Below are 26,297 nucleotides of genomic sequence, written 5' to 3'. Positions count from 1 at the left end.
TGAGGGAGTATACTCGTCCGAGCTTGATGCTCGTTCGAGTATTAAGGTACTCGAAACTGCTAGTTGCTCGGACGAGTATTTCCCCTGCTCGAGATCGAGCATTTAATTAAAAAAACACAGTGAAGAACAATGAAGAATAGAATAAAACAGTGAACACAGTGAACACAGGATCATTTAAGTGAAAAACACAGTGAAAAACACAGTGAAGAATAGATTACAGATGTTCGGCACATCTGCTTACTTGTCGGGAGATACGCGCGGAACGGTGCGAACAAAATAGCATGTGAAGAACAATATATATGTGTGAAGAATACATTGCAGAACACGGTGAGCAGGACAGAGACAACGAGGAGCAGCACAGAGACACCGGGGAGCAGCACAGAGACACCGGGGAGCAGCACGGAGACATGGGGCAGCGGCAGCATGAAGACATGGGGCAGCGGCAGCACGGAGACATGGGGCAGCGGCAGCATGGAGACATCAGGCAGCGGCACGGAGCGGCATGGAGACATCGGGGCACGGAGACATCGGGGAGCGGCACGGAGCGGCATGGAGACATCAGGGCACGGAGACAGCGGGGCACGGAGACATCAGGGCACGGAGACAGCGGGGCACGGAGACATCGGGGCACGGAGACAGCGGGGCACGGAGACAGCGGGGCACGGAGACATCGGGCCACGGAGACAGCGGGGCACGGAGACAGCGGGGCACGGAGACAGCGGGGCACGGAGACAGCGGGGCATGGAGACATCGTTGCACGGAGCGGCACGGAGACATCGGGGCACGGAGACATCGGGGCACATAGACATCGGGGCACGGAGACATCGGGGCACATAGACATCGGGGAACGGAGACAGCGTGGCACGGAGACATCGGGGAACGGAGACATCGGGGCACGGAGACAGCGGGGCACAGAGACAGCGGGGCACGGAGACAGCGGGGCACGGAGACAGCGGGGCACGGAGACAGCGGGGCACGGAGACAGCGGGGCACAGAGACAGCGGGGCACAGAGACAGCGGGGCACGGAGACAGCGGGACACGGAGACAGCGGGGCACGGAGACAGCGTATCTCCCGACAAGTAAGCAGATGTGCCGAACATCTGCAATCTATTCTTCACTGTGTTTTTCACTTAAATGATCCTATTCTTCACTGTTCTTCACATCTGCTAACTTGTCGGGAGATAATATACGCGCGGAACAGTGAAGAATAGATTGCAGATGTTTGCATACATCTGCTAACTTATCAGAAGACATTCTCTTTCAATTAATTAACACATTTTATTCCCGAACCATGGTCCCTTTGAAAAATGCTCGAGTCTCCCATTGACTTCAATGGGGCTCGTTATTCGAGACGAGCACTCGAGCATCTGGAAAAGTTCGTCTCGAATAACGAGCACCCGAGCATTTTAGTGCTCGCTCATCTCTAGTAACAACCTAAAATGTGTTTTTCATGTAAAAACTTTTGATCCATTCTTAGTGTACATAACAGAAGCATGTTTGAAATCAGAACTGAAAATCAACAATTAAATTGGCATTTCTATACCTACGAGAATCTAGTTTTAGCCATTCTCAGTTACATAGACTACGAAATCTATTAAAATAAATGTCAAAACATAATGTTTCCATTGGCTCCCGATTCATACGTTTTATGTCGAAACTGGGAATCTTGGAGACTGAGGTAGCCATAAGTTGAAAGCCGAGAAAGAAACGGTTGGCAAAAGCGGCAAATTTCAACATTCAGGATTATACTTTCAGGGATCATTTCTACAGTTGTTTGAGAGATGAATGTGCTTGAAAGTGTCCAAACCTACCTTCCACGATGATGAGTTTTTGGGCTTTCTTCTGAGCATGAAGGCAGTTGGCAGCTCTGTTTTAGGCAGTGGTTGCCTGCTTTTGATGACTGTGCTCTTCTTTTTCCAAAAGAAGCAGCGGAGGAAAGCTTATTCAGAGAGGACATTTCTATGTGAAAAGCAGTTTAAAGCATAAAAAAGTAGCTATTGGTACTTTAGACTTTATGCACCCAGAAGCTTTCTTGGTCTGTCTAACAGTAACAACCTAAAATGTGTTTTTCATGTAAAAACTTTTGATCCATTCTTAGTGTACATAACAGAAGCATGTTTGAAATCAGAACTGAAAATCAACAATTAAATTGGCATTTCTATACCTCCGAGAAACTAGTTTTAGCCATTCTCAGTTACATAGACTACGAAATCTATTAAAATAAATGTCAAAAAAAATGTTTCCATTGGCTCCTGATTCATACGTTTTATGTCGAAACTGGGAATCTTGGAGACTGAGGTTGCCATAAGTTGAAAGCCGAGAAAGAAACGGTTGGCAAAAGCGGCAAATTTCAACATTCAGGATTATACTTTCAGGGATCATTTCTACAGTTGTTTGAGAGATGAATGTGCTTGAAAGTGTCCAAACCCACCTTTCACGATGATGAGTTTTTGGGCTTTCTTCTGAGCATGAAGGCAGTTGGCAGCTCTGTTTTAGGCAGTGGTTGCCTGCTTTTGATGACTGTGCTCTTCTTTTTCCAAAAGAAGCAGCGGAGGAAAGCTTATTCAGAGTGGACATTTCTATGTGAAAAGCAGTTTAAAGCACAAAAAAATAGCTATTGGTACTTTAGACTTTATGCACCCAGAAGCTTTCTTGGTCTGTCTAACAGTAACAACCTAAAATGTGTTTTTCATGTAAAAACTTTTGATCCATTCTTAGTGTACATAACAGAAGCATGTTTGAAATCAGAACTGAAAATCAACAATTAAATTGGCATTTCTATACCTCCGAGAAACGAGTTTTAGCCATTCTCAGTTACATAGACTACGAAATCTATTAAAATAAATGTCAAAACATAATGTTTCCATTGGCTCCCGATTCATACGTTTTATGTCGAAACTGGGAATCTTGGAGACTGAGGTAGCCATAAGTTGAAAGCCGAGAAAGAAACGGTTGGCAAAAGCGGCAAATTTCAACATTCAGGATTATACTTTCAGGGATCATTTCTACAGTTGTTTGAGAGATGAATGTGCTTGAAAGTGTCCAAACCCACCTTCCACGATGGTGAGTTTTTGGGCTTTCGTCTGAGCATGAAGGCAGTTGGCAGCTCTGTTTTAGGCAGTGGTTGCCTGCTTTTGATGACTGTGCTCTTCTTTTTCCAAAAGAAGCAGCGGAGGAAAGCTTATTCAGAGTGGACATTTCTATGTGAAAAGCAGTTTAAAGCACAAAAAAGTAGCTATTGGTACTTTAGACTTTATGCACCCAGAAGCTTTCTTGGTCTGTCTAACAGTAACAACCTAAAATGTGTTTTTCATGTAAAAACTTTTGATCCATTCTTAGTGTACATAACAGAAGCATGTTTGAAATCAGAACTGAAAATCAACAATTAAATTGGCATTTCTATACCTCCGAGAAACTAGTTTTAGCCATTCTCAGTTACATAGACTACGAAATCTATTAAAATAAATGTCAAAACATAATGTTTCCATTGGCTCCCGATTCATACGTTTTATGTCGAAACTGGGAATCTTGGAGACTGAGGTTGCCATAAGTTGAAAGCCGAGAAAGAAACGGTTGGCAAAAGCGGCAAATTTCAACATTCAGGATTATACTTTCAGGGATCATTTCTACAGTTGTTTGAGAGATGAATGTGCTTGAAAGTGTCCAAACCCACCTTCCACGATGGTGAGTTTTTGGGCTTTCGTCTGAGCATGAAGGCAGTTGGCAGCTCTGTTTTAGGCAGTGGTTGCCTGCTTTTGATGACTGTGCTCTTCTTTTTCCAAAAGAAGCAGCGGAGGAAAGCTTATTCAGAGTGGACATTTCTATGTGAAAAGCAGTTTAAAGCACAAAAAAGTAGCTATTGGTACTTTAGACTTTATGCACCCAGAAGCTTTCTTGGTCTGTCTAACAGTAACAACCTAAAATGTGTTTTTCATGTAAAAACTTTTGATCCATTCTTAGTGTACATAACAGAAGCATGTTTGAAATCAGAACTGAAAATCAACAATTAAATTGGCATTTCTATACCTACGAGAAACTAGTTTTAGCCATTCTCAGTTACATAGACTACGAAATCTATTAAAATAAATGTCAAAACATAATGTTTCCATTGGCTCCCGATTCATAAGTTTTATGTCGAAACTTAAACTGGGAATCTTGGAGACTGAGGTAGCCATAAGTTGAAAGCCGAGAAAGAAACGGTTGGCAAAAGCGGCAAATTTCAACATTCAGGATTATACTTTCAGGGATCATTTCTACAGTTGTTTGAGAGATGAATGTGCTTGAAAGTGTCCAAACCCACCTTCCACGATGATGAGTTTTTGGGCTTTCTTCTGAGCATGAAGGCAGTTGGCAGCTCTGTTTTAGGCAGTGGTTGCCTGCTTTTGATGACTGTGCTCTTCTTTTTTCAAAAGAGGCAGCGGAGGAAAGCTTATTCAGAGTGGACATTTCTATGTGAAAAGCAGTTTAAAGCACAAAAAAATAGCTATTGGTACTTTAGACTTTATGCACCCAGAAGCTTTCTTGGTCTGTCTAACAGTAACAACCTAAAATGTGTTTTTCATGTAAAAACTTTTGATCCATTCTTTGTGTACATAACAGAAGCATGTTTGAAATCAGAACTGAAAATCAACAATTAAATTGGCATTTCTATACCTCCGAGAAACGAGTTTTAGCCATTCTCAGTTTCATAGACTACGAAATCTATTAAAATAAATGTCAAAACATAATGTTTCCATTGGCTCCCGATTCATACGTTTTATGTCGAAACTGGGAATCTTGGAGACTGAGGTAGCCATAAGTTGAAAGCCGAGAAAGAAACGGTTGGCAAAAGCGGCAAATTTCAACATTCAGGATTATACTTTCAGGGATCATTTCTACAGTTGTTTGAGAGATGAATGTGCTTGAAAGTGTCCAAACCCACCTTCCACGATGATGAGTTTTGGGCTTTCGTCTGAGCATGAAGGCAGTTGGCAGCTCTGTTTTAGACAGTGGTTGCCTGCTTTTGATGACTGTGCTCTTCTTTTTCCAAAAGAAGCAGCGGAGGAAAGCTTATTCAGAGTGGACATTTCTATGTGAAAAGCAGTTTAAAGCACAAAAAAGTAGCTATTGGTACTTTAGACTTTATGCACCCAGAAGCTTTCTTGGTCTGTCTAACAGTAACAACCTAAAATGTGTTTTTCATGTAAAAACTTTTGATCCATTCTTAGTGTACATAACAGAAGCATGTTTGAAATCAGAACTGAAAATCAACAATTAAATTGGCATTTCTATACCTACGAGAAACTAGTTTTAGCCATTCTCAGTTACATAGACTACGAAATCTATTAAAATAAATGTCAAAACATAATGTTTCCATTGGCTCCCGATTCATAAGTTTTATGTCGAAACTTAAACTGGGAATCTTGGAGACTGAGGTAGCCATAAGTTGAAAGCCGAGAAAGAAACGGTTGGCAAAAGCGGCAAATTTCAACATTCAGGATTATACTTTCAGGGATCATTTCTACAGTTGTTTGAGAGATGAATGTGCTTGAAAGTGTCCAAACCCACCTTCCATGATGATGAGTTTTTGGGCTTTCTTCTGAGCATGAAGGCAGTTGGAAGCTCTGTTTTAGGCAGTGGTTGCCTGCTTTTGATGACTGTGCTCTTCTTTTTCCAAAAGAAGCAGCGGAGGAAAGCTTATTCAGAGTGGACATTTCTATGTGAAAAGCAGTTTAAAGCACAAAAAAATAGCTATTGGTACTTTAGACTTTATGCACCCAGAAGCTTTCTTGGTCTGTCTAACAGTAACAACCTAAAATGTGTTTTTCATGTAAAAACTTTTGATCCATTCTTTGTGTACATAACAGAAGCATGTTTGAAATCAGAACTGAAAATCAACAATTAAATTGGCATTTCTATACCTCCGAGAAACGAGTTTTAGCCATTCTCAGTTTCATAGACTACGAAATCTATTAAAATAAATGTCAAAACATAATGTTTCCATTGGCTCCCGATTCATACGTTTTATGTCGAAACTGGGAATCTTGGAGACTGAGGTAGCCATAAGTTGAAAGCCGAGAAAGAAACGGTTGGCAAAAGCGGCAAATTTCAACATTCAGGATTATACTTTCAGGGATCATTTCTACAGTTGTTTGAGAGATGAATGTGCTTGAAAGTGTCCAAACCCACCTTCCACGATGATGAGTTTTGGGCTTTCGTCTGAGCATGAAGGCAGTTGGCAGCTCTGTTTTAGACAGTGGATGACTGTGCTCTTCTTTTTCCAAAAGAAGCAGCGGAGGAAAGCTTATTCAGAGTGGACATTTCTATGTGAAAAGCAGTTTAAAGCACAAAAAAGTAGCTATTGGTACTTTAGACTTTATGCACCCAGAAGCTTTCTTGGTCTGTCTAACAGTAACAACCTAAAATGTGTTTTTCATGTAAAAACTTTTGATCCATTCTTAGTGTACATAACAGAAGCATGTTTGAAATCAGAACTGAAAATCAACAATTAAATTGGCATTTCTATACCTACGAGAAACTAGTTTTAGCCATTCTCAGTTACATAGACTACGAAATCTATTAAAATAAATGTCAAAACATAATGTTTCCATTGGCTCCCGATTCATAAGTTTTATGTCGAAACTTAAACTGGGAATCTTGGAGACTGAGGTAGCCATAAGTTGAAAGCCGAGAAAGAAACGGTTGGCAAAAGCGGCAAATTTCAACATTCAGGATTATACTTTCAGGGATCATTTCTACAGTTGTTTGAGAGATGAATGTGCTTGAAAGTGTCCAAACCCACCTTCCACGATGATGAGTTTTTGGGCTTTCTTCTGAGCATGAAGGCAGTTGGCAGCTCTGTTTTAGGCAGTGGTTGCCTGCTTTTGATGACTGTGCTCTTCTTTTTCCAAAAGAAGCAGCGGAGGAAAGCTTATTCAGAGTGGACATTTCTATGTGAAAAGCAGTTTAAAGCACAAAAAAATAGCTATTGGTACTTTAGACTTTATGCACCCAGAAGCTTTCTTGGTCTGTCTAACAGTAACAACCTAAAATGTGTTTTTCATGTAAAAACTTTTGATCCATTCTTAGTGTACATAACAGAAGCATGTTTGAAATCAGAACTGAAAATCAACAATTAAATTGGCATTTCTATACCTCCGAGAAACGAGTTTTAGCCATTCTCAGTTTCATAGACTACGAAATCTATTAAAATAAATGACAAAACATAATGTTTCCAATGGCTCCCGATTCATACGTTTTATGTCGAAACTGGGAATCTTGGAGACTGAGGTTGCCATAAGTTGAAAGCCGAGAAAGAAACGGTTGGCAAAAGCGGCAAATTTCAACATTCAGGATTATACTTTCAGGGATCATTTCTACAGTTGTTTGAGAGATGAATGTGCTTGAAAGTGTCCAAACCCACCTTCCATGATGATGAGTTTTTGGGCTTTCTTCTGAGCATGAAGGCAGTTGGAAGCTCTGTTTTAGGCAGTGGTTGCCTGCTTTTGATGACTGTGCTCTTCTTTTTCCAAAAGAAGCAGCGGAGGAAAGCTTATTCAGAGTGGACATTTCTATGTGAAAAGCAGTTTAAAGCACAAAAAAATAGCTATTGGTACTTTAGACTTTATGCACCCAGAAGCTTTCTTGGTCTGTCTAACAGTAACAACCTAAAATGTGTTTTTCATGTAAAAACTTTTGATCCATTCTTTGTGTACATAACAGAAGCATGTTTGAAATCAGAACTGAAAATCAACAATTAAATTGGCATTTCTATACCTCCGAGAAACGAGTTTTAGCCATTCTCAGTTTCATAGACTACGAAATCTATTAAAATAAATGTCAAAACATAATGTTTCCATTGGCTCCCGATTCATACGTTTTATGTCGAAACTGGGAATCTTGGAGACTGAGGTAGCCATAAGTTGAAAGCCGAGAAAGAAACGGTTGGCAAAAGCGGCAAATTTCAACATTCAGGATTATACTTTCAGGGATCATTTCTACAGTTGTTTGAGAGATGAATGTGCTTGAAAGTGTCCAAACCCACCTTCCACGATGATGAGTTTTTGGGCTTTCTTCTGAGCATGAAGGCAGTTGGCAGCTCTGTTTTAGGCAGTGGTTGCCTGCTTTTGATGACTGTGCTCTTCTTTTTCCAAAAGAAGCAGCGGAGGAAAGCTTATTCAGAGTGGACATTTCTATGTGAAAAGCAGTTTAAAGCACAAAAAAATAGCTATTGGTACTTTAGACTTTATGCACCCAGAAGCTTTCTTGGTCTGTCTAACAGTAACAACCTAAAATGTGTTTTTCATGTAAAAACTTTTGATCCATTCTTAGTGTACATAACAGAAGCATGTTTGAAATCAGAACTGAAAATCAACAATTAAATTGGCATTTCTATACCTACGAGAAACTAGTTTTAGCCATTCTCAGTTACATAGACTACGAAATCTATTAAAATAAATGTCAAAACATAATGTTTCCATTGGCTCCCGATTCATAAGTTTTATGTCGAAACTGAAACTGGGAATCTTGGAGACTGAGGTAGCCATAAGTAGAAAGCCGAGAAAGAAACGGTTGGCAAAAGCGGCAAATTTCAACATTCAGGATTATACTTTCAGGGATCATTTCTACAGTTGTTTGAGAGATGAATGTGCTTGAAAGTGTCCAAACCCACCTTCCACGATGATGAGTTTTTGGGCTTTCTTCTGAGCATGAAGGCAGTTGGCAGCTCTGTTTTAGGCAGTGGTTGCCTGCTTTTGATGACTGTGCTCTTCTTTTTCCAAAAGAAGCAGCGGAGGAAAGCTTATTCAGAGTGGACATTTCTATGTGAAAAGCAGTTTAAAGCACAAAAAAGTAGCTATTGGTACTTTAGACTTTATGCACCCAGAAGCTTTCTTGGTCTGTCTAACAGTAACAACCTAAAATGTGTTTTTCATGTAAAAACTTTTGATCCATTCTTAGTGTACATAACAGAAGCATGTTTGAAATCAGAACTGAAAATCAACAATTAAATTGGCATTTCTATACCTCCGAGAAACGAGTTTTAGCCATTCTCAGTTACATAGACTACGAAATCTATTAAAATAAATGTCAAAACAAAATGTTTCCATTGGCTCCCGATTCATACGTTTTATGTCGAAACTGGGAATCTTGGAGACTGAGGTAGCCTAAGTTGAAAGCCGAGAAAGAAACGGTTGGCAAAAGCGGCAAATTTCAACATTCAGGATTATACTTTCAGGGATCATTTCTACAGTTGTTTGAGAGATGAATGTGCTTGAAAGTGTCCAAACCCACCTTCCACGATGATGAGTTTTTGGGCTTTCTTCTGAGCATGAAGGCAGTTGGCAGCTCTGTTTTAGGCAGTGGTTGCCTGCTTTTGATGACTGTGCTCTTCTTTTTCCAAAAGAAGCAGCGGAGGAAAGCTTATTCAGAGTGGACATTTCTATGTGAAAAGCAGTTTAAAGCACAAAAAAATAGCTATTGGTACTTTAGACTTTATGCACCCAGAAGCTTTCTTGGTCTGTCTAACAGTAACAACCTAAAATGTGTTTTTCATGTAAAAACTTTTGATCCATTCTTAGTGTACATAACAGAAGCATGTTTGAAATCAGAACTGAAAATCAACAATTAAATTGGCATTTCTATACCTACGAGAAACTAGTTTTAGCCATTCTCAGTTACATAGACTACGAAATCTAGTAAAATAAATGTCAAAACATAATGTTTCCATTGGCTCCCGATTCATAAGTTTTATGTCGAAACTGAAACTGGGAATCTTGGAGACTGAGGTAGCCATAAGTTGAAAGCCGAGAAAGAAACGGTTGGCAAAAGCGGCAAATTTCAACATTCAGGATTATACTTTCAGGGATCATTTCTACAGTTGTTTGAGCGATTAATGTGCTTGAAAGTGTCCAAACCCACCTTCCACGATGATGAGTTTTTGGGCTTTCTTCTGAGCATGAAGGCAGTTGGCAGCTCTGTTTTAGGCAGTGGTTGCCTGCTTTTGATGACTGTGCTCTTCTTTTTCCAAAAGAAGCAGCGGAGGAAAGCTTATTCAGAGTGGACATTTCTATGTGAAAAGCAGTTTAAAGCACAAAAAAATAGTTATTGGTACTTTAGACTTTATGCACCCAGAAGCTTTCTTGGTCTGTCTAACAGTAACAACCTAAAATGTGTTTATCATGTAAAAACTTTTGATCCATTCTTAGTGTACATAACAGAAGCATGTTTGAAATCAGAACTGAAAATCAACAATTAAATTGGCATTTCTATACCTCCGAGAAACGAGTTTTAGCCATTCTCAGTTTCATAGACTACGAAATCTATTAAAATAAATGTCAAAACATAATGTTTCCATTGGCTCCCGATTCATTTGTTTTATGTCGAAACTGGGAATCTTGGAGACTGAGGTTGCCATAAGTTGAAAGCCGAGAAAGAAACGGTTGGCAAAAGTGGCAAATTTCAACATTCAGGATTATACTTTTAAGGGATCATTTCTACAGTTGTTTGAGAGATGAATGTGCTTGAAAGTGTCCAAACCCACCTTCCACGATGATGAGTTTTTGGGCTTTCTTCTGAGCATGAAGGCAGTTGGCAGCTCTGTTTTAGGCAGTGGTTGCCTGCTTTTGATGACTGTGCTCTTCTTTTTCCAAAAGAAGCAGCGGAGGAAAGCTTATTCAGAGTGGACATTTCTATGTGAAAAGCAGTTTAAAGCACAAAAAAATAGCTATTGGTACTTTAGACTTTATGCACCCAGAAGCTTTCTTGGTCTGTCTAACAGTAACAACCTAAAATGTGTTTTTCATGTAAAAACTTTTGATCCATTCTTAGTGTACATAACAGAAGCATGTTTGAAATCAGAACTGAAAATCAACAATTAAATTGGCATTTCTATACCTCCGAGAAACGAGTTTTAGCCATTCTAAGTTTCATAGACTACGAAATCTATTAAAATAAATGTCAAAACATAATGTTTCCATTGGCTCCCGATTCATACGTTTTATGTCGAAACTGGGAATCTTGGAGACTGAGGTTGCCATAAGTTGAAAGCCGAGAAAGAAACGGTTGGCAAAAGCGGCAAATTTCAACATTCAGGATTATACTTTCAGGGATCATTTCTACAGTTGTTTGAGAGATGAATGTGCTTGAAAGTGTCCAAACCCACCTTCCACGATGATGAGTTTTTGGGCTTTCTTCTGAGCATGAAGGCAGTTGGCAGCTCTGTTTTAGGCAGTGGTTGCCTGCTTTTGATGACTGTGCTCTTCTTTTTCCAAAAGAAGCAGCGGAGGAAAGCTTATTCAGAGTGGACATTTCTATGTGAAAAGCAGTTTAAAGCACAAAAAAATAGCTATTGGTACTTTAGACTTTATGCACCCAGAAGCTTTCTTGGTCTGTCTAACAGTAACAACCTAAAATGTGTTTTTCATGTAAAAACTTTTGATCCATTCTTAGTGTACATAACAGAAGCATGTTTGAAATCAGAACTGAAAATCAACAATTAAATTGGCATTTCTATACCTACGAGAAACTAGTTTTAGCCATTCTCAGTTACATAGACTACGAAATCTATTAAAATAAATGTCAAAACATAATGTTTCCATTGGCTCCCGATTCATAAGTTTTATGTCGAAACTGAAACTGGGAATCTTGGAGACTGAGGTAGCCATAAGTAGAAAGCCGAGAAAGAAACGGTTGGCAAAAGCGGCAAATTTCAACATTCAGGATTATACTTTCAGGGATCATTTCTACAGTTGTTTGAGAGATGAATGTGCTTGAAAGTGTCCAAACCCACCTTCCACGATGATGAGTTTTTGGGCTTTCTTCTGAGCATGAAGGCAGTTGGCAGCTCTGTTTTAGGCAGTGGTTGCCTGCTTTTGATGACTGTGCTCTTCTTTTTCCAAAAGAAGCAGCGGAGGAAAGCTTATTCAGAGTGGACATTTCTATGTGAAAAGCAGTTTAAAGCACAAAAAAGTAGCTATTGGTACTTTAGACTTTATGCACCCAGAAGCTTTCTTGGTCTGTCTAACAGTAACAACCTAAAATGTGTTTTTCATGTAAAAACTTTTGATCCATTCTTAGTGTACATAACAGAAGCATGTTTGAAATCAGAACTGAAAATCAACAATTAAATTGGCATTTCTATACCTCCGAGAAACGAGTTTTAGCCATTCTCAGTTACATAGACTACGAAATCTATTAAAATAAATGTCAAAACAAAATGTTTCCATTGGCTCCCGATTCATACGTTTTATGTCGAAACTGGGAATCTTGGAGACTGAGGTAGCCTAAGTTGAAAGCCGAGAAAGAAACGGTTGGCAAAAGTGGCAAATTTCAACATTCAGGATTATACTTTTAAGGGATCATTTCTACAGTTGTTTGAGAGATGAATGTGCTTGAAAGTGTCCAAACCCACCTTCCACGATGATGAGTTTTTGGGCTTTCTTCTGAGCATGAAGGCAGTTGGCAGCTCTGTTTTAGGCAGTGGTTGCCTGCTTTTGATGACTGTGCTCTTCTTTTTCCAAAAGAAGCAGCGGAGGAAAGCTTATTCAGAGTGGACATTTCTATGTGAAAAGCAGTTTAAAGCACAAAAAAATAGCTATTGGTACTTTAGACTTTATGCACCCAGAAGCTTTCTTGGTCTGTCTAACAGTAACAACCTAAAATGTGTTTTTCATGTAAAAACTTTTGATCCATTCTTAGTGTACATAACAGAAGCATGTTTGAAATCAGAACTGAAAATCAACAATTAAATTGGCATTTCTATACCTACGAGAAACTAGTTTTAGCCATTCTCAGTTACATAGACTACGAAATCTAGTAAAATAAATGTCAAAACATAATGTTTCCATTGGCTCCCGATTCATAAGTTTTATGTCGAAACTGAAACTGGGAATCTTGGAGACTGAGGTAGCCATAAGTTGAAAGCCGAGAAAGAAACGGTTGGCAAAAGTGGCAAATTTCAACATTCAGGATTATACTTTTAAGGGATCATTTCTACAGTTGTTTGAGAGATGAATGTGCTTGAAAGTGTCCAAACCCACCTTCCACGATGATGAGTTTTTGGGCTTTCTTCTGAGCATGAAGGCAGTTGGCAGCTCTGTTTTAGGCAGTGGTTGCCTGCTTTTGATGACTGTGCTCTTCTTTTTCCAAAAGAAGCAGCGGAGGAAAGCTTATTCAGAGTGGACATTTCTATGTGAAAAGCAGTTTAAAGCACAAAAAAGTAGCTATTGGTACTTTAGACTTTATGCACCCAGAAGCTTTCTTGGTCTGTCTAACAGTAACAACCTAAAATGTGTTTTTCATGTAAAAACTTTTGATCCATTCTTAGTGTACATAACAGAAGCATGTTTGAAATCAGAACTGAAAATCAACAATTAAATTGGCATTTCTATACCTACGAGAATCTAGTTTTAGCCATTCTCAGTTACATAGACTACGAAATCTATTAAAATAAATGTCAAAACATAATGTTTCCATTGGCTCCCGATTCATAAGTTTTATGTCGAAACTGAAACTGGGAATCTTGGAGACTGAGGTAGCCATAAGTTGAAAGCCGAGAAAGAAACGGTTGGCAAAAGCGGCAAATTTCAACATTCAGGATTATACTTTCAGGGATCATTTCTACAGTTGTTTGAGAGATGAATGTGCTTGAAAGTGTCCAAACCCACCTTCCACGATGATGAGTTTTTGGGCTTTCTTCTGAGCATGAAGGCAGTTGGCAGCTCTGTTTTAGGCAGTGGTTGCCTGCTTTTGATGACTGTGCTCTTCTTTTTCCAAAAGAAGCAGCGGAGGAAAGCTTATTCAGAGTGGACATTTCTATGTGAAAAGCAGTTTAAAGCACAAAAAAGTAGCTGTTGGTACTTTAGACTTTATGCACCCAGAAGCTTTCTTGGTCTGTCTAACAGTAACAACCTAAAATGTGTTTTTCATGTAAAAACTTTTGATCCATTCTTAGTGTACATAACAGAAGCATGTTTGAAATCAGAACTGAAAATCAACAATTAAATTGGCATTTCTATACCTCCGAGAAACTAGTTTTAGCCATTCTCAGTTACATAGACTACGAAATCTATTAAAATAAATGTCAAAACATAATGTTTCCATTGGCTCCCGATTCATACGTTTTATGTCGAAACTGGGAATCTTGGAGACTGAGGTAGCCATAAGTTGAAAGCCGAGAAAGAAACGGTTGGCAAAAGCGGCAAATTTCAACATTCAGGATTATACTTTCAGGGATCATTTCTACAGTTGTTTGAGAGATGAATGTGCTTGAAAGTGTCCAAACCCACCTTCCACGATGATGAGTTTTTGGGCTTTCTTCTGAGCATGAAGGCAGTTGGCAGCTCTGTTTTAGGCAGTGGTTGCCTGCTTTTGATGACTGTGCTCTTCTTTTTCCAAAAGAAGCAGCGGAGGAAAGCTTATTCAGAGTGGACATTTCTATGTGAAAAGCAGTTTAAAGCACAAAAAAGTAGCTATTGGTACTTTAGACTTTATGCACCCAGAAGCTTTCTTGGTCTGTCTAACAGTAACAACCTAAAATGTGTTTTTCATGTAAAAACTTTTGATCCATTCTTAGTGTACATAACAGAAGCATGTTTGAAATCAGAACTGAAAATCAACAATTAAATTGGCATTTCTATACCTCCGAGAAACTAGTTTTAGCCATTCTCAGTTACATAGACTACGAAATCTATTAAAATAAATGTCAAAACATAATGTTTCCATTGGCTCCCGATTCATACGTTTTATGTCGAAACTGGGAATCTTGGAGACTGAGGTAGCCATAAGTTGAAAGCCGAGAAAGAAACGGTTGGCAAAAGCGGCAAATTTCAACATTCAGGATTATACTTTCAGGGATCATTTCTACAGTTGTTTGAGAGATGAATGTGCTTGAAAGTGTCCAAACCCACCTTCCACGATGATGAGTTTTTGGGCTTTCGTCTGAGCATGAAGGCAGTTGGCAGCTCTGTTTTAGGCAGTGGTTGCCTGCTTTTGATGACTGTGCTCTTCTTTTTCCAAAAGAAGCAGCGGAGGAAAGCTTATTCAGAGTGGACATTTCTATGTGAAAAGCAGTTTAAAGCACAAAAAAATAGCTATTGGTACTTTAGACTTTATGCACCCAGAAGCTTTCTTGGTCTGTCTAACAGTAACAACCTAAAATGTGTTTTTCATGTAAAAACTTTTGATCCATTCTTAGTGTACATAACAGAAGCATGTTTGAAATCAGAACTGAAAATCAACAATTAAATTGGCATTTCTATACCTCCGAGAAACGAGTTTTAGCCATTCTCAGTTTCAAAGACTACGAAATCTATTAAAATAAATGTCAAAACATAATGTTTCCATTGGCTCCCGATTCATACGTTTTATGTCGAAACTGGGAATCTTGGAGACTGAGGTAGCCATAAGTTGAAAGCCGAGAAAGAAACGGTTGGCAAAAGCGGCAAATTTCAACATTCAGGATTATACTTTCAGGGATCATTTCTACAGTTGTTTGAGAGATGAATGTGCTTGAAAGTGTCCAAACCCACCTTCCACGATGATGAGTTTTTGGGCTTTCGTCTGAGCATGAAGGCAGTTGGCAGCTCTGTTTTAGGCAGTGGTTGCCTGCTTTTGATGACTGTGCTCTTCTTTTTCCAAAAGAAGCAGCGGAGGAAAGCTTATTCAGAGTGGACATTTCTATGTGAAAAGCAGTTTAAAGCACAAAAAAGTAGCTATTGGTACTTTAGACTTTATGCACCCAGAAGCTTTCTTGGTCTGTCTAACAGTAACAACCTAAAATGTGTTTTTCATGTAAAAACTTTTGATCCATTCTTAGTGTACATAACAGAAGCATGTTTGAAATCAGAACTGAAAATCAACAATTAAATTGGCATTTCTATACCTCCGAGAAACTAGTTTTAGCCATTCTCAGTTACATAGACTACGAAATCTATTAAAATAAATGTCAAAACATAATGTTTCCATTGGCTCCCGATTCATACGTTTTATGTCGAAACTGGGAATCTTGGAGACTGAGGTAGCCATAAGTTGAAAGCCGAGAAAGAAACGGTTGGCAAAAGCGGCAAATTTCAACATTCAGGATTATACTTTCAGGGATCATTTCTACAGTTGTTTGAGAGATGAATGTGCTTGAAAGTGTCCAAACCCACCTTCCACGATGATGAGTTTTTGGGCTTTCTTCTGAGCATGAAGGCAGTTGGCAGCTCTGTTTTAGGCAGTGGTTGCCTGCTTTTGATGACTGTGCTCTTCTTTTTCCAAAAGAAGCAGCGGAGGAAAGCTTATTCAGAGTGGACATTTCTATGTGAAAAGCAGTTTAAAGCACAAAAAAATAGCTATTGGTACTTTAGACTTTATGCACCCAGAAGCTTTCTTGGTCTGTCTAACAGTAACAACCTAAAATGTGTTTTTCATGTAAAAACTTTTGATCCATTCTTAGTGTACATAACAGAAGCATGTTTGAAATCAGAACTGAAAATCAACAATTAAATTGGCATTTCTATACCTCCGAGAAACTAGTTTTAGCCATTCTCAGTTACATAGACTACGAAATCTATTAAAATAAATGTCAAAACATAATGTTTCCATTGGCTCCCGATTCATACGTTTTATGTCGAAACTGGGAATCTTGGAGACTGAGGTAGCCATAAGTTGAAAGCCGAGAAAGAAACGGTTGGCAAAAGCGGCAAATTTCAACATTCAGGATTATACTTTCAGGGATCATTTCTACAGTTGTTTGAGAGATGAATGTGCTTGAAAGTGTCCAAACCCACCTTCCACGATGATGAGTTTTTGGGCTTTCGTCTGAGCATGAAGGCAGTTGGCAGCTCTGTTTTAGGCAGTGGTTGCCTGCTTTTGATGACTGTGCTCTTCTTTTTCCAAAAGAAGCAGCGGAGGAAAGCTTATTCAGAGTGGACATTTCTATGTGAAAAGCAGTTTAAAGCACAAAAAAATAGCTATTGGTACTTTAGACTTTATGCACCCAGAAGCTTTCTTGGTCTGTCTAACAGTAACAACCTAAAATGTGTTTTTCATGTAAAAACTTTTGATCCATTCTTAGTGTACATAACAGAAGCATGTTTGAAATCAGAACTGAAAATCAACAATTAAATTGGCATTTCTATACCTCCGAGAAACGAGTTTTAGCCATTCTCAGTTTCAAAGACTACGAAATCTATTAAAATAAATGTCAAAACATAATGTTTCCATTGGCTCCCGATTCATACGTTTTATGTCGAAACTGGGAATCTTGGAGACTGAGGTAGCCATAAGTTGAAAGCCGAGAAAGAAACGGTTGGCAAAAGCGGCAAATTTCAACATTCAGGATTATACTTTCAGGGATCATTTCTACAGTTGTTTGAGAGATGAATGTGCTTGAAAGTGTCCAAACCCACCTTCCACGATGATGAGTTTTTGGGCTTTCGTCTGAGCATGAAGGCAGTTGGCAGCTCTGTTTTAGGCAGTGGTTGCCTGCTTTTGATGACTGTGCTCTTCTTTTTCCAAAAGAAGCAGCGGAGGAAAGCTTATTCAGAGTGGACATTTCTATGTGAAAAGCAGTTTAAAGCACAAAAAAGTAGCTATTGGTACTTTAGACTTTATGCACCCAGAAGCTTTCTTGGTCTGTCTAACAGTAACAACCTAAAATGTGTTTTTCATGTAAAAACTTTTGATCCATTCTTAGTGTACATAACAGAAGCATGTTTGAAATCAGAACTGAAAATCAACAATTAAATTGGCATTTCCATACCTCCGAGAAACGAGTTTTAGCCATTCTCAGTTTCATAGACTACGAAATCTATTAAAATAAATGTCAAAACATAATGTTTCCATTGGCTCCTGATTCATACGTTTTATGTCGAAACTGGGAATCTTGGAGACTGAGGTTGCCATAAGTTGAAAGCCGAGAAAGAAACGGTTGGCAAAAGCGGCAAATTTCAACATTCAGGATTATACTTTCAGGGATCATTTCTACAGTTGTTTGAGAGATGAATGTGCTTGAAAGTGTCCAAACCCACCTTCCACGATGATGAGTTTTTGGGCTTTCTTCTGAGCATGAAGGCAGTTGGCAGCTCTGTTTTAGGCAGTGGTTGCCTGCTTTTGATGACTGTGCTCTTCTTTTTCCAAAAGAAGCAGCGGAGGAAAGCTTATTCAGAGTGGACATTTCTATGTGAAAAGCAGTTTAAAGCACAAAAAAATAGCTATTGGTACTTTAGACTTTATGCACCCAGAAGCTTTCTTGGTCTGTCTAACAGTAACAACCTAAAATGTGTTTTTCATGTAAAAACTTTTGATCCATTCTTAGTGTACATAACAGAAGCATATTTGAAATCAGAACTGAAAATCAACAATTAAATTGGCATTTCTATACCTCCGAGAAACTAGTTTTAGCCATTCTCAGTTACATAGACTACGAAATCTATTAAAATAAATGTCAAAACATAATGTTTCCATTGGCTCCCGATTCATACGTTTTATGTCGAAACTGGCAATCTTGGAGACTGAGGTAGCCATAAGTTGAAAGCCGAGAAAGAAACGGTTGGCAAAAGCGGCTAATTTCAACATTCAGGATTATACTTTCAGGGATCATTTCTACAGTTGTTTGAGAGATGAATGTGCTTGAAAGTGTCCAAACCCACCTTCCACGATGATGAGTTTTTGGGCTTTCGTCTGAGCATGAAGGCAGTTGGCAGCTCTGTTTTAGGCAGTGGTTGCCTGCTTTTGATGACTGTGCTCTTCTTTTTCCAAAAGAAGCAGCGGAGGAAAGCTTATTCAGAGTGGACATTTCTATGTGAAAAGCAGTTTAAAGCACAAAAAAGTAGCTATTGGTACTTTAGACTTTATGCACCCAGAAGCTTTCTTGGTCTGTCTAACAGTAACAACCTAAAATGTGTTTTTCATGTAAAAACTTTTGATCCATTCTTAGTGTACATAACAGAAGCATGTTTGAAATCAGAACTGAAAATCAACAATTAAATTGGCATTTCTATACCTACGAGAAACTAGTTTTAGCCATTCTCAGTTACATAGACTACGAAATCTATTAAAATAAATGTCAAAACATAATGTTTCCATTGGCTCCCGATTCATAAGTTTTATGTCGAAACTTAAACTGGGAATCTTGGAGACTGAGGTAGCCATAAGTTGAAAGCCGAGAAAGAAACGGTTGGCAAAAGCGGCAAATTTCAACATTCAGGATTATACTTTCAGGGATCATTTCTACAGTTGTTTGAGAGATGAATGTGCTTGAAAGTGTCCAAACCCACCTTCCACGATGATGAGTTTTTGGGCTTTCTTCTGAGCATGAAGGCAGTTGGCAGCTCTGTTTTAGGCAGTGGTTGCCTGCTTTTGATGACTGTGCTCTTCTTTTTCTAAAAGAAGCAGTGGAGGAAAGCTTATTCAGAGTGGACATTTCTATGTGAAAAGCAGTTTAAAGCACAAAAAAGTAGCTATTGGTACTTTAGACTTTATGCAGCCAGAAGCTTTCTTGGTCTGTCTAACAGTAACAACCTAAAATGTGTTTTTCATGTAAAAACTTTTGATCCATTCTTAGTGTACATAACAGAAGCATGTTTGAAATCAGAACTGAAAATCAACAATTAAATTGGCATTTCTATACCTACGAGAAACGAGTTTTAGCCATTCTCAGTTTCATAGACTACGAAATCTATTAAAATAAATGTCAAAACATAATGTTTCCATTGGCTCCCGATTCATACGTTTTATGTCGAAACTGGGAATCTTGGAGACTGAGGTTGCCATAAGTTGAAAGCCGAGAAAGAAACGGTTGGCAAAAGCGGCAAATTTCAACATTCAGGATTATACTTTCAGGGATCATTTCTACAGTTGTTTGAGAGATGAATGTGCTTGAAAGTGTCCAAACCCACCTTCCACGATGATGAGTTTTTGGGCTTTCTTCTGAGCATGAAGGCAGTTGGCAGCTCTGTTTTAGGCAGTGGTTGCCTGCTTTTGATGACTGTGCTCTTCTTTTTCCAAAAGAAGCAGCGGAGGAAAGCTTATTCAGAGTGGACATTTCTATGTGAAAAGCAGTTTAAAGCACAAAAAAGTAGTTATTGGTACTTTAGACTTTATGCACCCAGAAGCTTTCTTGGTCTGTCTAACAGTAACAACCTAAAATGTGTTTTTCATGTAAAAACTTTTGATCCATTCTTAGTGTACATAACAGAAGCATGTTTGAAATCAGAACTGAAAATCAACAATTAAATTGGCATTTCTATACCTACGAGAAACTAGTTTTAGCCATTCTCAGTTACATAGACTACGAAATCTATTAAAATAAATGTCAAAACATAATGTTTCCATTGGCTCCCGATTCATAAGTTTTATGTCGAAACTTAAACTGGGAATCTTGGAGACTGAGGTAGCCATAAGTTGAAAGCCGAGAAAGAAACGGTTGGCAAAAGCGGCAAATTTCAACATTCAGGATTATACTTTCAGGGATCATTTCTACAGTTGTTTGAGAGATGAATGTGCTTGAAAGTGTCCAAACCCACCTTCCACGATGATGAGTTTTTGGGCTTTCTTCTGAACATGAAGGCAGTTGGCAGCTCTGTTTTAGGCAGTGGTTGCCTGCTTTTGATGACTGTGCTCTTCTTTTTCCAAAAGAAGCAGCGGAGGAAAGCTTATTCAGAGTGGACATTTCTATGTGAAAAGCAGTTTAAAGCACAAAAAAATAGCTATTGGTACTTTAGACTTTATGCACCCAGAAGCTTTCTTGGTCTGTCTAACAGTAACAACCTAAAATGTGTTTTTCATGTAAAAACTTTTGATCCATTCTTAGTGTACATAACAGAAGCATGTTTGAAATCAGAACTGAAAATCAACAATTAAATTGGCATTTCTATACCTACGAGAAACGAGTTTTAGCCATTCTCAGTTTCATAGACTACGAAATCTATTAAAATAAATGTCAAAACATAATGTTTCCATTGGCTCCCGATTCATACGTTTTATGTCGAAACTGGGAATCTTGGAGACTGAGGTTGCCATAAGTTGAAAGCCGAGAAAGAAACGGTTGGCAAAAGCGGCAAATTTCAACATTCAGGATTATACTTTCAGGGATCATTTCTACAGTTGTTTGAGAGATGAATGTGCTTGAAAGTGTCCAAACCCACTTTCCACGATGATAAGTTTTTGGGCTTTCGTCTGAGCATGAAGGCAGTTGGCAGCTCTGTTTTAGGCAGTGGTTGCCTGCTTTTGATGACTGTGCTCTTCTTTTTCCAAAAGAAGCAGCGGAGGAGTGCTTATTCAGAGTGGACATTTCTATGTGAAAAGCAGTTTAAAGCACAAAAAAGTAGCTATTGGTACTTTAGACTTTATGCACCCAGAAGCTTTCTTGGTCTGTCTAACAGTAACAACCTAAAATGTGTTTTTCATGTAAAAACTTTTGATCCATTCTTAGTGTACATAACAGAAGCATGTTTGAAATCAGAACTGAAAATCAACAATTAAATTGGCATTTCTATACCTACGAGAAACTAGTTTTAGCCATTCTCAGTTACATAGACTACGAAATCTATTAAAATAAATGTCAAAACATAATGTTTCCATTGGCTCCCGATTCATAAGTTTTATGTCGAAACTGAAACTGGGAATCTTGGAGACTGAGGTAGCCATAAGTAGAAAGCCGAGAAAGAAACGGTTGGCAAAAGCGGCAAATTTCAACATTCAGGATTATACTTTCAGGGATCATTTCTACAGTTGTTTGAGAGATGAATGTGCTTGAAAGTGTCCAAACCCACCTTCCACGATGATGAGTTTTTGGGCTTTCTTCTGAGCATGAAGGCAGTTGGCAGCTCTGTTTTAGGCAGTGGTTGCCTGCTTTTGATGACTGTGCTCTTCTTTTTCCAAAAGAAGCAGCGGAGGAAAGCTTATTCAGAGTGGACATTTCTATGTGAAAAGCAGTTTAAAGCACAAAAAAATAGCTATTGGTACTTTAGACTTTATGCACCCAGAAGCTTTCTTGGTCTGTCTAACAGTAACAACCTAAAATGTGTTTTTCATGTAAAAACTTTTGATCCATTCTTAGTGTACATAACAGAAGCATGTTTGAAATCAGAACTGAAAATCAACAATTAAATTGGCATTTCCATACCTCCGAGAAACGAGTTTTAGCCATTCTCAGTTTCATAGACTACGAAATCTATTAAAATAAATGTCAAAACATAATGTTTCCATTGGCTCCTGATTCATACGTTTTATGTCGAAACTGGGAATCTTGGAGACTGAGGTTGCCATAAGTTGAAAGCCGAGAAAGAAACGGTTGGCAAAAGCGGCAAATTTCAACATTCAGGATTATACTTTCAGGGATCATTTCTACAGTTGTTTGAGAGATGAATGTGCTTGAAAGTGTCCAAACCCACCTTCCACGATGATGAGTTTTTGGGCTTTCTTCTGAGCATGAAGGCAGTTGGCAGCTCTGTTTTAGGCAGTGGTTGCCTGCTTTTGATGACTGTGCTCTTCTTTTTCCAAAAGAAGCAGCGGAGGAAAGCTTATTCAGAGTGGACATTTCTATGTGAAAAGCAGTTTAAAGCACAAAAAAATAGCTATTGGTACTTTAGACTTTATGCACCCAGAAGCTTTCTTGGTCTGTCTAACAGTAACAACCTAAAATGTGTTTTTCATGTAAAAACTTTTGATCCATTCTTAGTGTACATAACAGAAGCATGTTTGAAATCAGAACTGAAAATCAACAATTAAATTGGCATTTCTATACCTCCGAGAAACTAGTTTTAGCCATTCTCAGTTACATAGACTACGAAATCTATTAAAATAAATGTCAAAACATAATGTTTCCATTGGCTCCCGATTCATACGTTTTATGTCGAAACTGGGAATCTTGGAGACTGAGGTAGCCATAAGTTGAAAGCCGAGAAAGAAACGGTTGGCAAAAGCGGCAAATTTCAACATTCAGGATTATACTTTCAGGGATCATTTCTACAGTTGTTTGAGAGATGAATGTGCTTGAAAGTGTCCAAACCCACCTTCCACGATGATGAGTTTTTGGGCTTTCGTCTGAGCATGAAGGCAGTTGGCAGCTCTGTTTTAGGCAGTGGTTGCCTGCTTTTGATGACTGTGCTCTTCTTTTTCCAAAAGAAGCAGCGGAGGAAAGCTTATTCAGAGTGGACATTTCTATGTGAAAAGCAGTTTAAAGCACAAAAAAATAGCTATTGGTACTTTAGACTTTATGCACCCAGAAGCTTTCTTGGTCTGTCTAACAGTAACAACCTAAAATGTGTTTTTCATGTAAAAACTTTTGATCCATTCTTAGTGTACATAACAGAAGCATGTTTGAAATCAGAACTGAAAATCAACAATTAAATTGGCATTTCTATACCTCCGAGAAACTAGTTTTAGCCATTCTCAGTTACATAGACTACGAAATCTATTAAAATAAATGTCAAAACATAATGTTTCCATTGGCTCCCGATTCATACGTTTTATGTCGAAACTGGCAATCTTGGAGACTGAGGTAGCCATAAGTTGAAAGCCGAGAAAGAAACGGTTGGCAAAAGCGGCAAATTTCAACATTCAGGATTATACTTTCAGGGATCATTTCTACAGTTGTTTGAGAGATGAATGTGCTTGAAAGTGTCCAAACCCACCTTCCACGATGATGAGTTTTTGGGCTTTCGTCTGAGCATGAAGGCAGTTGGCAGCTCTGTTTTAGGCAGTGGTTGCCTGCTTTTGATGACTGTGCTCTTCTTTTTCCAAAAGAAGCAGCGGAGGAAAGCTTATTCAGAGTGGACATTTCTATGTGAAAAGCAGTTTAAAGCACAAAAAAGTAGCTATTGGTACTTTAGACTTTATGCACCCAGAAGCTTTCTTGGTCTGTCTAACAGTAACAACCTAAAATGTGTTTTTCATGTAAAAACTTTTGATCCATTCTTAGTGTACATAACAGAAGCATGTTTGAAATCAGAACTGAAAATCAACAATTAAATTGGCATTTCTATACCTACGAGAAACTAGTTTTAGCCATTCTCAGTTACATAGACTACGAAATCTATTAAAATAAATGTCAAAACATAATGTTTCCATTGGCTCCTGATTCATACGTTTTATGTCGAAACTGGGAATCTTGGAGACTGAGGTTGCCATAAGTTGAAAGCCGAGAAAGAAACGGTTGGCAAAAGCGGCAAATTTCAACATTCAGGATTATACTTTCAGGGATCATTTCTACAGTTGTTTGAGAGATGAATGTGCTTGAAAGTGTCCAAACCCACCTTCCACGATGATGAGTTTTTGGGCTTTCTTCTGAGCATGAAGGCAGTTGGCAGCTCTGTTTTAGGCAGTGGTTGCCTGCTTTTGATGACTGTGCTCTTCTTTTTCCAAAAGAAGCAGCGGAGGAAAGCTTATTCAGAGTGGACATTTCTATGTGAAAAGCAGTTTAAAGCACAAAAAAATAGCTATTGGTACTTTAGACTTTATGCACCCAGAAGCTTTCTTGGTCTGTCTAACAGTAACAACCTAAAATGTGTTTTTCATGTAAAAACTTTTGATCCATTCTTAGTGTACATAACAGAAGCATGTTTGAAATCAGAACTGAAAATCAACAATTAAATTGGCATTTCTATACCTCCGAGAAACGAGTTTTAGCCATTCTCAGTTTCATAGACTACGAAATCTATTAAAATAAATGTCAAAACATAATGTTTCCATTGGCTCCTGATTCATACGTTTTATGTCGAAACTGGGATTCTTGGAGACTGAGGTTGCCATAAGTTGAAAGCCGAGAAAGAAACGGTTGGCAAAAGCGGCAAATTTCAACATTCAGGATTATACTTTCAGGGATCATTTCTACAGTTGTTTGAGAGATGAATGTGCTTGAAAGTGTCCAAACCCACCTTCCACGATGATGAGTTTTTGGGCTTTCGTCTGAGCATGAAGGCAGTTGGCAGCTCTGTTTTAGGCAGTGGTTGCCTGCTTTTGATGACTGTGCTCTTCTTTTTCCAAAAGAAGCAGCGGAGGAAAGCTTATTCAGAGTGGACATTTCTATGTGAAAAGCAGTTTAAAGCACAAAAAAGTAGCTATTGGTACTTTAGACTTTATGCACCCAGAAGCTTTCTTGGTCTGTCTAACAGTAACAACCTAAAATGTGTTTTTCATGTAAAAACTTTTGATCCATTCTTAGTGTACATAACAGAAGCATGTTTGAAATCAGAACTGAAAATCAACAATTAAATTGGCATTTCTATACCTCCGAGAAACAAGTTTTAGCCATTCTCAGTTTCATAGACTACAAAATCTATTAAAATAAATGTCAAAACATAATGTTTCCATTGGCTCCTGATTCATACGTTTTATGTCGAAACTGGGATTCTTGGAGACTGAGGTTGCCATAAGTTGAAAGCCGAGAAAGAAACGGTTGGCAAAAGCGGCAAATTTCAACATTCAGGATTATACTTTCAGGGATCATTTCTACAGTTGTTTGAGAGATGAATGTGCTTGAAAGTGTCCAAACCCACCTTCCACGATGATGAGTTTTTGGGCTTTCTTCTGAGCATGAAGGCAGTTGGCAGCTCTGTTTTAGGCAGTGGTTGCCTGCTTTTGATGACTGTGCTCTTCTTTTTCCAAAAGAAGCAGCGGAGGAAAGCTTATTCAGAGTGGACATTTCTATGTGAAAAGCAGTTTAAAGCACAAAAAAATAGCTATTGGTACTTTAGACTTTATGCACCCAGAAGCTTTCTTGGTCTGTCTAACAGTAACAACCTAAAATGTGTTTTTCATGTAAAAACTTTTGATCCATTCTTAGTGTACATAACAGAAGCATGTTTGAAATCAGAACTGAAAATCAACAATTAAATTGGCATTTCTATACCTACGAGAAACGAGTTTTAGCCATTCTCAGTTTCATAGACTACGAAATCTATTAAAATAAATGTCAAAACATAATGTTTCCATTGGCTCCCGATTCATACGTTTTATGTCGAAACTGGGAATCTTGGAGACTGAGGTTGCCATAAGTTGAAAGCCGAGAAAGAAACGGTTGGCAAAAGCGGCAAATTTCATCATTCAGGATTATACTTTCAGGGATCATTTCTACAGTTGTTTGAGAGATGAATGTGCTTGAAAGTGTCCAAACCCACCTTCCACGATGATGAGTTTTTGGGCTTTCTTCTGAGCATGAAGGCAGTTGGCAGCTCTGTTTTAGGCAGTGGTTGCCTGCTTTTGATGACTGTGCTCTTCTTTTTCCAAAAGAAGCAGCGGAGGAAAGCTTATTCAGAGTGGACATTTCTATGTGAAAAGCAGTTTAAAGCACAAAAAAGTAGCTATTGGTACTTTAGACTTTATGCACCCAGAA

At 38.6% G+C, this 26,297-nt stretch overlaps 39 non-coding genes and 1 pseudogene across 39 annotated transcripts; all 40 read left to right on the top strand.

The window, feature by feature from the left end:
* The first annotated feature begins 1,740 nt into the window (after positions 1–1,740).
* On the top strand, positions 1,741–1,955 carry LOC140120376 (small nucleolar RNA U3). The gene has a single exon (XR_011853761.1). It is a non-coding gene; the product is annotated as a small nucleolar RNA U3 (small nucleolar RNA).
* A 405-nt stretch (positions 1,956–2,360) lies between these two features.
* Positions 2,361–2,575, top strand: LOC140120377 (small nucleolar RNA U3). Its single transcript, XR_011853762.1, has one exon. It is a non-coding gene; the product is annotated as a small nucleolar RNA U3 (small nucleolar RNA).
* Positions 2,576–2,981: 406 nt separating this feature from the next.
* LOC140120025 (small nucleolar RNA U3) lies at positions 2,982–3,196 on the top strand. Its single transcript, XR_011853457.1, has one exon. It is a non-coding gene; the product is annotated as a small nucleolar RNA U3 (small nucleolar RNA).
* Positions 3,197–3,602: 406 nt separating this feature from the next.
* Positions 3,603–3,817, top strand: LOC140120024 (small nucleolar RNA U3). Its single transcript, XR_011853456.1, has one exon. It is a non-coding gene; the product is annotated as a small nucleolar RNA U3 (small nucleolar RNA).
* A 412-nt stretch (positions 3,818–4,229) lies between these two features.
* LOC140120286 (small nucleolar RNA U3) lies at positions 4,230–4,444 on the top strand. Its single transcript, XR_011853672.1, has one exon. It is a non-coding gene; the product is annotated as a small nucleolar RNA U3 (small nucleolar RNA).
* A 406-nt stretch (positions 4,445–4,850) lies between these two features.
* LOC140120367 (small nucleolar RNA U3) lies at positions 4,851–5,064 on the top strand. Its single transcript, XR_011853752.1, has one exon. It is a non-coding gene; the product is annotated as a small nucleolar RNA U3 (small nucleolar RNA).
* A 412-nt stretch (positions 5,065–5,476) lies between these two features.
* LOC140120003 (small nucleolar RNA U3) lies at positions 5,477–5,691 on the top strand. Its single transcript, XR_011853435.1, has one exon. It is a non-coding gene; the product is annotated as a small nucleolar RNA U3 (small nucleolar RNA).
* Positions 5,692–6,097: 406 nt separating this feature from the next.
* Positions 6,098–6,298, top strand: LOC140120061 (small nucleolar RNA U3; annotated as a pseudogene).
* Positions 6,299–6,710: 412 nt separating this feature from the next.
* On the top strand, positions 6,711–6,925 carry LOC140120251 (small nucleolar RNA U3). Its single transcript, XR_011853639.1, has one exon. It is a non-coding gene; the product is annotated as a small nucleolar RNA U3 (small nucleolar RNA).
* Positions 6,926–7,331: 406 nt separating this feature from the next.
* LOC140120379 (small nucleolar RNA U3) lies at positions 7,332–7,546 on the top strand. Its single transcript, XR_011853764.1, has one exon. It is a non-coding gene; the product is annotated as a small nucleolar RNA U3 (small nucleolar RNA).
* Positions 7,547–7,952: 406 nt separating this feature from the next.
* LOC140120250 (small nucleolar RNA U3) lies at positions 7,953–8,167 on the top strand. Its single transcript, XR_011853638.1, has one exon. It is a non-coding gene; the product is annotated as a small nucleolar RNA U3 (small nucleolar RNA).
* A 412-nt stretch (positions 8,168–8,579) lies between these two features.
* Positions 8,580–8,794, top strand: LOC140120247 (small nucleolar RNA U3). Its single transcript, XR_011853637.1, has one exon. It is a non-coding gene; the product is annotated as a small nucleolar RNA U3 (small nucleolar RNA).
* Positions 8,795–9,199: 405 nt separating this feature from the next.
* Positions 9,200–9,414, top strand: LOC140120246 (small nucleolar RNA U3). Its single transcript, XR_011853636.1, has one exon. It is a non-coding gene; the product is annotated as a small nucleolar RNA U3 (small nucleolar RNA).
* A 412-nt stretch (positions 9,415–9,826) lies between these two features.
* Positions 9,827–10,041, top strand: LOC140120300 (small nucleolar RNA U3). The gene has a single exon (XR_011853686.1). It is a non-coding gene; the product is annotated as a small nucleolar RNA U3 (small nucleolar RNA).
* A 406-nt stretch (positions 10,042–10,447) lies between these two features.
* On the top strand, positions 10,448–10,663 carry LOC140120307 (small nucleolar RNA U3). Its single transcript, XR_011853693.1, has one exon. It is a non-coding gene; the product is annotated as a small nucleolar RNA U3 (small nucleolar RNA).
* A 406-nt stretch (positions 10,664–11,069) lies between these two features.
* On the top strand, positions 11,070–11,284 carry LOC140120245 (small nucleolar RNA U3). Its single transcript, XR_011853635.1, has one exon. It is a non-coding gene; the product is annotated as a small nucleolar RNA U3 (small nucleolar RNA).
* Positions 11,285–11,696: 412 nt separating this feature from the next.
* On the top strand, positions 11,697–11,911 carry LOC140120244 (small nucleolar RNA U3). Its single transcript, XR_011853634.1, has one exon. It is a non-coding gene; the product is annotated as a small nucleolar RNA U3 (small nucleolar RNA).
* Positions 11,912–12,316: 405 nt separating this feature from the next.
* Positions 12,317–12,532, top strand: LOC140120306 (small nucleolar RNA U3). Its single transcript, XR_011853692.1, has one exon. It is a non-coding gene; the product is annotated as a small nucleolar RNA U3 (small nucleolar RNA).
* A 412-nt stretch (positions 12,533–12,944) lies between these two features.
* On the top strand, positions 12,945–13,160 carry LOC140120305 (small nucleolar RNA U3). The gene has a single exon (XR_011853691.1). It is a non-coding gene; the product is annotated as a small nucleolar RNA U3 (small nucleolar RNA).
* Positions 13,161–13,572: 412 nt separating this feature from the next.
* LOC140120243 (small nucleolar RNA U3) lies at positions 13,573–13,787 on the top strand. Its single transcript, XR_011853633.1, has one exon. It is a non-coding gene; the product is annotated as a small nucleolar RNA U3 (small nucleolar RNA).
* Positions 13,788–14,193: 406 nt separating this feature from the next.
* LOC140120242 (small nucleolar RNA U3) lies at positions 14,194–14,408 on the top strand. The gene has a single exon (XR_011853632.1). It is a non-coding gene; the product is annotated as a small nucleolar RNA U3 (small nucleolar RNA).
* Positions 14,409–14,814: 406 nt separating this feature from the next.
* LOC140120357 (small nucleolar RNA U3) lies at positions 14,815–15,029 on the top strand. The gene has a single exon (XR_011853742.1). It is a non-coding gene; the product is annotated as a small nucleolar RNA U3 (small nucleolar RNA).
* Positions 15,030–15,435: 406 nt separating this feature from the next.
* Positions 15,436–15,650, top strand: LOC140120356 (small nucleolar RNA U3). Its single transcript, XR_011853741.1, has one exon. It is a non-coding gene; the product is annotated as a small nucleolar RNA U3 (small nucleolar RNA).
* A 406-nt stretch (positions 15,651–16,056) lies between these two features.
* LOC140120241 (small nucleolar RNA U3) lies at positions 16,057–16,271 on the top strand. The gene has a single exon (XR_011853631.1). It is a non-coding gene; the product is annotated as a small nucleolar RNA U3 (small nucleolar RNA).
* Positions 16,272–16,677: 406 nt separating this feature from the next.
* Positions 16,678–16,892, top strand: LOC140120355 (small nucleolar RNA U3). The gene has a single exon (XR_011853740.1). It is a non-coding gene; the product is annotated as a small nucleolar RNA U3 (small nucleolar RNA).
* Positions 16,893–17,298: 406 nt separating this feature from the next.
* Positions 17,299–17,513, top strand: LOC140120354 (small nucleolar RNA U3). The gene has a single exon (XR_011853739.1). It is a non-coding gene; the product is annotated as a small nucleolar RNA U3 (small nucleolar RNA).
* A 406-nt stretch (positions 17,514–17,919) lies between these two features.
* LOC140120240 (small nucleolar RNA U3) lies at positions 17,920–18,134 on the top strand. The gene has a single exon (XR_011853630.1). It is a non-coding gene; the product is annotated as a small nucleolar RNA U3 (small nucleolar RNA).
* A 406-nt stretch (positions 18,135–18,540) lies between these two features.
* LOC140120353 (small nucleolar RNA U3) lies at positions 18,541–18,755 on the top strand. Its single transcript, XR_011853738.1, has one exon. It is a non-coding gene; the product is annotated as a small nucleolar RNA U3 (small nucleolar RNA).
* Positions 18,756–19,167: 412 nt separating this feature from the next.
* LOC140120146 (small nucleolar RNA U3) lies at positions 19,168–19,382 on the top strand. Its single transcript, XR_011853550.1, has one exon. It is a non-coding gene; the product is annotated as a small nucleolar RNA U3 (small nucleolar RNA).
* Positions 19,383–19,788: 406 nt separating this feature from the next.
* Positions 19,789–20,003, top strand: LOC140120239 (small nucleolar RNA U3). Its single transcript, XR_011853629.1, has one exon. It is a non-coding gene; the product is annotated as a small nucleolar RNA U3 (small nucleolar RNA).
* A 412-nt stretch (positions 20,004–20,415) lies between these two features.
* On the top strand, positions 20,416–20,630 carry LOC140120294 (small nucleolar RNA U3). The gene has a single exon (XR_011853680.1). It is a non-coding gene; the product is annotated as a small nucleolar RNA U3 (small nucleolar RNA).
* Positions 20,631–21,036: 406 nt separating this feature from the next.
* On the top strand, positions 21,037–21,251 carry LOC140120049 (small nucleolar RNA U3). The gene has a single exon (XR_011853479.1). It is a non-coding gene; the product is annotated as a small nucleolar RNA U3 (small nucleolar RNA).
* Positions 21,252–21,663: 412 nt separating this feature from the next.
* LOC140120238 (small nucleolar RNA U3) lies at positions 21,664–21,878 on the top strand. The gene has a single exon (XR_011853628.1). It is a non-coding gene; the product is annotated as a small nucleolar RNA U3 (small nucleolar RNA).
* Positions 21,879–22,284: 406 nt separating this feature from the next.
* On the top strand, positions 22,285–22,499 carry LOC140120236 (small nucleolar RNA U3). Its single transcript, XR_011853627.1, has one exon. It is a non-coding gene; the product is annotated as a small nucleolar RNA U3 (small nucleolar RNA).
* Positions 22,500–22,905: 406 nt separating this feature from the next.
* Positions 22,906–23,120, top strand: LOC140120352 (small nucleolar RNA U3). Its single transcript, XR_011853737.1, has one exon. It is a non-coding gene; the product is annotated as a small nucleolar RNA U3 (small nucleolar RNA).
* Positions 23,121–23,526: 406 nt separating this feature from the next.
* LOC140120351 (small nucleolar RNA U3) lies at positions 23,527–23,741 on the top strand. The gene has a single exon (XR_011853736.1). It is a non-coding gene; the product is annotated as a small nucleolar RNA U3 (small nucleolar RNA).
* Positions 23,742–24,147: 406 nt separating this feature from the next.
* LOC140120235 (small nucleolar RNA U3) lies at positions 24,148–24,362 on the top strand. Its single transcript, XR_011853626.1, has one exon. It is a non-coding gene; the product is annotated as a small nucleolar RNA U3 (small nucleolar RNA).
* Positions 24,363–24,768: 406 nt separating this feature from the next.
* Positions 24,769–24,983, top strand: LOC140120350 (small nucleolar RNA U3). Its single transcript, XR_011853735.1, has one exon. It is a non-coding gene; the product is annotated as a small nucleolar RNA U3 (small nucleolar RNA).
* A 406-nt stretch (positions 24,984–25,389) lies between these two features.
* Positions 25,390–25,604, top strand: LOC140120234 (small nucleolar RNA U3). The gene has a single exon (XR_011853625.1). It is a non-coding gene; the product is annotated as a small nucleolar RNA U3 (small nucleolar RNA).
* Positions 25,605–26,010: 406 nt separating this feature from the next.
* On the top strand, positions 26,011–26,225 carry LOC140120233 (small nucleolar RNA U3). The gene has a single exon (XR_011853624.1). It is a non-coding gene; the product is annotated as a small nucleolar RNA U3 (small nucleolar RNA).
* Positions 26,226–26,297: the final 72 nt, after the last annotated feature.

Source organism: Engystomops pustulosus, chromosome 2 (assembly GCF_040894005.1).
Source record: "Engystomops pustulosus chromosome 2, aEngPut4.maternal, whole genome shotgun sequence".
NCBI lineage: Eukaryota > Metazoa > Chordata > Amphibia > Anura > Leptodactylidae > Engystomops > Engystomops pustulosus.
The sequence above is the reverse complement of the archived record's forward strand: the minus strand, read 5'-3'. Positions and strand labels throughout refer to the sequence as shown.